At 45.6% G+C, this 7,539-nt stretch overlaps 1 non-coding gene across 1 annotated transcript; it reads left to right on the top strand.

Annotated features, from left to right (window-relative positions):
• The first annotated feature begins 4,820 nt into the window (after positions 1–4,820).
• LOC121168051 lies at positions 4,821–4,981 on the top strand. Its single transcript, XR_005885681.1, has one exon. It is a non-coding gene; the product is annotated as a U1 spliceosomal RNA (small nuclear RNA).
• Positions 4,982–7,539: the final 2,558 nt, after the last annotated feature.

Genomic DNA, 7,539 nt, shown 5'->3' with positions numbered 1-7,539 from the left:
AAAACTCTTCAACACAGGATGAGGGATGTTGAGTGACAAAGCGGGCAGGAAAGGGAAGATACCAGTGTAAGCATATCTAGCCGAACAAACAGGTCCTGCCTTTTTGCAGCGTGGTCACTGACATGAGCTTGCGTGTTTGCTGGACTGCACAATAGTCTGTATCCGCCTGTTCATCTGACAAAGACGGCTTTTTCTTTTTATTTGATGTACCTTTTCAAAATCCTCAGGTGATTCCCTGATCTCAGCGAAAGCCTCAGTTCGGAGTGCTTATCTTCGACATCCAGTGTGGAACTACTGGAGGGTTCTCTGGTGTTTTTCCAATGGACACTTGGCCTGAGCTCTCCTTCCTACTCTTTGGATACAACAGAATCTCAGTGTCAATATTCTGTTTTCATCGTACCATCTGGACTCTGAATGGTGTTGATGTGGGATTTGTGGATTTTTTTCTATCTTATTGAAAAATCAAAGTTGGACTGAAAGCGACCATGCATGTTAAATAAACTCCCCAACAGGGGTTTTTAGAATGAAAGGGAAATGTGTCTCACAATGTTAATGTAAAATTCCTGTGTGACCAATTATGTGATAAGAGCCCAATTCATTGCATAATTTATTACTTTTATTGTTCACAATCTGTCAGTCAGTAGATTAATATTTATAATGCACACTCCACAAACATGTATTGATCACCTGTTATAAACCTCATGTTTATCTACTGTGAGAAAGCCAGACACAATGGATAATCTCTGTTGTTGAATTCACAATCTATTTGCAGGAAGTTGAGACTGGCTCAGTGGTTCAACAGCTAGTCCTCTGCCTGTCAGAATCCCATATGGGCACCGATTCTAGTCCTTGCTGCTCCCCTTCTGATCCAACTCTCTGCTTATGGCCTGAGAAGGCAGCAGAGGATGGCCAATTCCTTGGGACCCTGCACCCATGTCAGAGACCCAGAAGAAGCTCCTGGCTCCTGGCTCCTGGCTCCTGGCTCCTGGCTCCTGGCTCCTGGCTCCTGGCTTCTGGCTCCTGCCTTTGGATCAGCTCAGCTCTAGCTGTTTCAGCCATCTGGGGAATAAACCAGTTGATAAAAGATCTTGCTCTTTCTCTCTCTCTCCATGTTTATGTCTTTCTCTCTGTAAATCTGCCTTTCAAATAAAATCTTTAAAAAGTGACAAAGCATCTTTTATTCCTTTTTTCCTTCCTTCATTCAATAAACACCTGCCATGTGCCTGCTTAGTCCAAGAATAATTCTTGTACCAGAAAGGGCAGCATTGTATAAAAAATTACAATTACTTTCTGATGAGCATTTTACATATGTATTTGACTTAACGCTCACAGCTCATCTCTGAGTTGGACACTGCTGTTTCCTCTGTTTTAAAGTCTGGGAAACTGAAGCCAAGAAGCATGAAGCAACTTTCCCAAGGTTACACTACTAGTAAATAGCAGTGCTAGGACTTAACTACAGGCAAGCTAGCTGGTTAGCTGATACGTATGCTCTTTTCATGTAAACGGTGGTTAAAAAAAACCTTCATGGGGAAGATAAACATCAAAACCAACCATTTGGGCCTGGCGTGGTGGCCTAGCGGCTAAAGTCCCCGCCTTGAATGCGCCGGGATCACATATATGGTGCCGGTTCTAATCCCAGCAGCTCCACTTCCCATCTAGCTCCGTGCTTGTGGCCTGGAAAGCAGTCGAGGACGGCCCAAAGTTTTGGGACCCTGCACCCATGTGGGAGACCTGGAAGAAGTTCCTGGCTCCTGGTTTCAGATCAGCACAGCACCAGCCATTGCGGTCACTTGGGGAGTGAATCATCGGACGGAAGATCTTCCTCTCTGTCTCTCCTCCTCTCTGTATATCTGACTTTGTAATGAAAATAAAATATACCTTAAAATTAAAACCAACCATTTAAGTCATGTGATAAGCACATCTGTGTAAAGTGTATAACAAGCCCATGGTAGATAAAGAAGGGGATTAGTCAGTGCTTTTGGGGCAGAACTCACAGTGGGTTTTTAATTAAAAAGAACAAAAGCCACAGCTTTCAGCAAGTTATAATCAGATACTTTACTAAATGGCCTTGACACCATAATTTTTTAAGACTTATTTTTTAGTTTATTTTTTTAATATTGTTTGCATATTTGAGAGGGATGCATGTACTTGTGGGCCTCCTGTTACTGTGAGGAGGGTTGAAGTATGGAGGAAGATGGGTGGAACAAATGTTTCAATTTTTTTCTCCTGTGTCCACAGTTGGGGAAGGAGAGGGGACCAGTCCTCACTGTCAAACTACATTAGCAACTGGGGGGGGAGAGATCCCGGTATACTGAAGAATGTTCGAAGAATATTACTTGAGTGGTTTTGATAGTTCTGAGACATCATTGGCTTCATTGCACCAGGGTCAAGAAAATCTTTCCACGATCTGTTGGCTGATCAAATTCACCTTAGTGCATCTAGAGACACGGAAACATGTTGGAAAGCTCAGCCAAGAAGGTGGTCCAACATGTTCAGCTTTGCATCCTCTGAAAAGGCATTCAACGTCTTCTGCTGATCTAGATGAGCTGGCTCTCATATCTGCCATGTGAACCTAGCTATGTTGTCTACCACATAGGCATCAACAACTGAGGAGGAGGCCCAGTCCTGACACATGTATTCCAAGGTGAGATCATATACAGTAGGGATTTCTTGGTTGCTGGAGTTTGAGTCCATCCATTTAGTTGGGGAGTCCTCAAAGAAAATTTGCCTAGGGTGACCTCAGACTTGACTCTTGTGTGCATTAGTCATTGCAGGGTCAGATTCTGTCTATAACCTACATCAACCACTGTACACGCAAGTGGATGCGGTTGCCTGGCCAGTTCTGATCCCAGCCAAATCGCTCACATAAATTGATGACTGCTGTGGCCTAGTCCAACTCAGCCCACCACACGCCCAGTCTTCACACACAAGTGGTTGCCATGGCCTAGTTTGGGTGAGCTCCAATAATTCCTACCAGGACAACCTCCACTCCTATTTTTGCATGTGCTGCAGCTTGGTCTGGTATGTCATTTCATTATTTATTTATATTTACTTATTTTTATGGAAAAGGCAGATTAACAGAGAGAAACAAAGACAGTAAGAAGTATCTTCTGTTTGCTGGTTCACTCCCCAAGTAGCTGCAATGGCCAGAGCTGAGCTGATCCAAAACCAGGAGCTTCTTCCATGTCTCCCACATGGATGCAGGGTCTCAAGGCTTTGGGCCATCCTTGGCTGCTTCCCCAGGCCACAGTTAGAAAACTGGGTGGGAAATGGTTCAGCCAGGATATGAACCAGTGCACATATAGATTCTTGGCAGTTGCAAGGTGAGAATTTAGACACTGAGCCATTGTGCAAGACTCCTGTCCCATATTTCATCTGGCTCTCATGTACACCCCTAAGTGGTGCAGCTTGGCTCAACCCACTCCACCCTCAGATCCAGCCCACACATATGGCAAGGAGTCAGCCCTGACTCTTATGCTCACCAATGAGAGCTGAGGCCTAGCAGGGGAGTCCTCAAATTTCCCCTACCAGGCTCACTCACAGCCCCATATCTTGCATGTGCTGGTGGATGCTTCAACCAAGCTTGGCATGGCCCACCTGTAGTTCTTAGCTCTCTCTGGCAGATGTTACAGCCCAGAGGCCCACAGCCTGTCCTGACTCTTGTGCATGCCAGTAGGTGTGGTGACCTGGCCTGGGCCATCCTGCTCCCAGACCCATCCCTTACAAATGTTGAGGAGTGCTGCATCCTTGCCTGGCCTATCCCAGCCCAGCTCTAGTGATCCCTAATGGACGCTGTGGCCTAGCAGGGGAGTCCCATGTTTCCCACTAGGCCTGCTCCCAGCCCTAGATAGCATGCATGCCTGTGTGTACTGCAGCCCTGCTTGGCATGGTCTTTTCTTTGCATGTGCTGGTGGGTGCTATAGGCTGGCCCATCCTGGCCCTTCTTAGCCCTGGCTCCAGAGAATGTCAGGTGAGTCTCATGCCTAGCAGCTCATTCTCAGCTCCCCACTCAAACCAGTTGAAGGCCCACAGAGGGGAGCTCACAAGACCCCTACAGAATCTGCCCCCAAATCCAGTTCTCTTAAATTCTGGTGGGTCCTACTGCCCAGCCTGATGTGGCCCACCCACAGCCCAGATGGGCAGGTACTGCGGCCCCCTCAGGCATGCCCCCAAACTCCAGCTTTTGCAAGTGCCAGCAAGTGGCAGATGATGCTTTTTAGCCCAGACAGGTCTCCCACATGGGTGGGTGCCCTGGACTGATCCAGACATGTCCTCTGATTTCTACCCTCTAATCTACTCCATCTCAGCTCCATCACCTATCTGCAAATGCAGTGGTCTGGTCCATGGAAGACTCCAGAAGTTATTCCCCCCCTGCCAAACCCATACCCTCAGGCGCTGCTACTCTAATATGTCTCCAGAACCTCTTCCCCAGGCATTCCAAAGCCCACCTCTTTCATGGACTGGGGTGGTGTGTCCAGTCTGGCATTCCTCACCTTCCCTACCTATCTCTAAAAATATATATAAAATATGTCCATAGGCAGAAACAATGAGAAGTTTATTCCCATTCTTGCAATACCAGGATGGTCCCAAAGCGAAACGACAGATAAGCGTCTACATTGTTGGAAGACACCTCAATGGCAGCATGATGGACTTCTGAGGGTACTTGAAAGACACCTATTGAAAACTGGAGAGGAGAACAATGGGGGTGGGGGGACAGGAAATCCTAATGCCTATTAAACTGTGTCATAAAATTTTAAAAAAAATTAAGAAAGAATGCACACACACACACACAAACACACACACACACATACAATAGGCAAATACTTATTTGGCAGGGGAGATACCATGATCATGAAGGTGGTTTTCCCAGGGCGAGGCTCATCCATTGCACTCCGGATGTGCTGACCCCTGCGATTTCCCCAAATGTGGGAAACTCGACTGCATAATTTGTGGTAGTGGGGGACTGCACCCAGTTCTCCTCTGAGAAAAAAAATGTATATGTATTTAGAATATGCAAAAATGCTGGTATAGTTAACACAACCTTGGCGTTAACCTTGCCCAGAATGCCTGCCAGCTCTTGGATGCTTTCCTCCCAGCCATTTAACACTTACCTAGCTGTAAGGAATCCTAGGCAGTTGCCTACAGCTGGGGTCATGCCATTATAACATAGATTTCTGAAACAGAGGTATCAAATAAATCGGGAAACTTGAAAAGTAAAAAATCTCATCCACACTTGAAAATTAATTCAATTAGTAAAGTACAATCTGGATAAAGCCCCGAAGAGCTGGTTGATGTTTAAGCTTTGTTAAAATCAAGTAAGTCAGGAGAACAGGAAGGAAAGGGAAGAATTGGAGGGGAGAGCAGAATCAAAAATTACACTTGTAAAGAAGAGATAAAATTGGAATCACGGTCTAAACATAAACATGAAAGTCATTGAATAAGAGATTTTTCTTGACACTAAAATTTTTCTGAAGATTTTAGGAATAGGAAGAGAAATAAAAATGATTTATCAAAACAGAAATACAAGCAAATAAATATAATAAAAAAGTACATTTTCAAGCTAAGTGGAAGGAATTGTTTTTATTAGGAATAGAAACTCACTAGAGAGCTTTTTTGTGAGGATCAAATATAAGAAAAGGAATTCCTTCATAAACCATAGGTACTGCCTAAATACATTTAGTACTTCAAATGCTATATTTGTGTGCCATATCCAGGGATCTTGCATCCAAAGTCAGAATGATGCCAAGTTTCTGGTGTATCTCTTTGGGTCCTTGCAAGGAAGAAGGGGAGGCTTTTCCAATCCCTGTCAGAGAAATGAGAATGGGTGTCCTCAGGTGCCTGGCCTCCCGTGAAAGGGTTGTGATGCATCTAAGGGGTTACAGGCTCTACCGCTACCATCTCCTCTGAGGGGTCCCAGCTGGGGCGGCAGGGAGCTGGGCGAGGGGGGAGGTGTTAGAGAGCATGCACATTGCTTATAAGATAATACTACTCTCCCTAACCTGAGAGTCAGTGTGTCACCACCACCTTGTTCACTATGTCCTTAATATACTGTCTATTAGAACATGGCTTATCTCTTTCAAAAATGGTCTTTCTGTGTCTCTGGCCCCACTCTAACTTGGGTGCTGTCTGGGTTCACTTGCACAGGCAACATCCTGTTCTTGCTTTGTCATTTCTTTTTTTTTCCATTTTTTAAAAGATTTATTTTTATTTTTTTTTTATTGGAAAGGCAGATACACAGAGAGGAGAGACAGAGAGGAAGATCTTCCGTCCGATGATTCACTCCCCAAGTGAGCGCAAAGGCCGATGCTATGCCGATCCGAAGCCAGGAGCCTCTTCTGGGTCTCCCACGCGGGTGCAGGGTCCCAAAGCCTTGGGCTGTCCTCGACTGCTTTCCCGGGCCACAGGCAGGGAGCTGGATGGGAAGCGGGGCTGCCGGGATAGAACTAGCGCCCATATGGGATCCTGGGCGTGCAAGGCGAGGACCTTAGCCACTAGGCCATGGTGCCGGGCCCTTTTTTCCATTTTAAATTATATTTTTGACAATCTTTACATAGTTCATTAGGGTAAAAAGGTTCAAGGACTACAGAAAAATGGGTAAGACCATTAGTTCCACATTGTTTCCTTCATATATCTGAGGCAAAGGGGAATTTTAAGGGAGAAGCCCCACCCAGTCTCCCACCCACTTCAGGTCCCTGGTGTGGGACGTGCTCCGAGGGGATCGCTCAAGTGGTTTTGACAGTTCAGCAGTTTTGAATTGATGCCACTCCAAGCACGATGAGGTCGTTGAAGAATCCATTGACTGACATAGTTCCTTCGTAGAGTCTCCGTTTGCCCAGTCTTTCACTGCCAACATATAGCTGAGGTGGTTGATTGACTCGTTCTGTCCTCTGTCCTAGAGTTGGATGACTTTTTTTTTTTTTTGCAGGGCTGTACGAGGCTCACTTGGTCTTTGTAAACAATGCATGATGTCCACACTCTCCCTCAGGTCATTGGGGAAACACTTGTTTGCCAAGAGAGGTTACCCAGTGACTCTGGGGTCTCCAGAAGTTCAAGCTGATATACCCTCAGAGGGCAAGGAGAAGGAGGCATTTAACATTTAATGTATTTGTTTGTCAGGATCCTGAACCAGAGCAGAAATGAAAATAGGGTCTCATCTGCTAAATAATAATGATTAGAAGGCATATAATTTCTTTCCCTTTGGGCTTTTTTAAAGATAAACAAGAAATACAGAAGGAGTATTGTCAGCGTCCTGAGCCTGATTTTATGCCTCTTTCATGGAACTGCTATTTCACCAGCATCCCCGATGGCCTTGCATTCCTGAACTGCTCTGTGCCTGTGAGGCAAGGCTCCACCCCTTGGTGAAGACCACAGCTTGCACGTCTAACTTCTGCTCAACTCATTATGTGAAAGAGGAAAACCATTGTTCCATAGCCTGGATGGGTACTGCTACAGCTTCCTGGTCTTTCTCAATTGAGCCTCAAGACTGATGGCCAATCCTCCTCTCAGCCTTGCTGGATGTCCCATTTATGGAAGCTTCAA

This window comes from Ochotona curzoniae, unplaced genomic scaffold, assembly GCF_017591425.1.
Source record: "Ochotona curzoniae isolate NIBS_2020 unplaced genomic scaffold, NIBS_Ocur_1.0 patch47, whole genome shotgun sequence".
NCBI classification, from domain to species: Eukaryota; Metazoa; Chordata; class Mammalia; order Lagomorpha; family Ochotonidae; genus Ochotona; species Ochotona curzoniae.
This window is presented reverse-complemented; position numbering and strand designations above follow the sequence as displayed.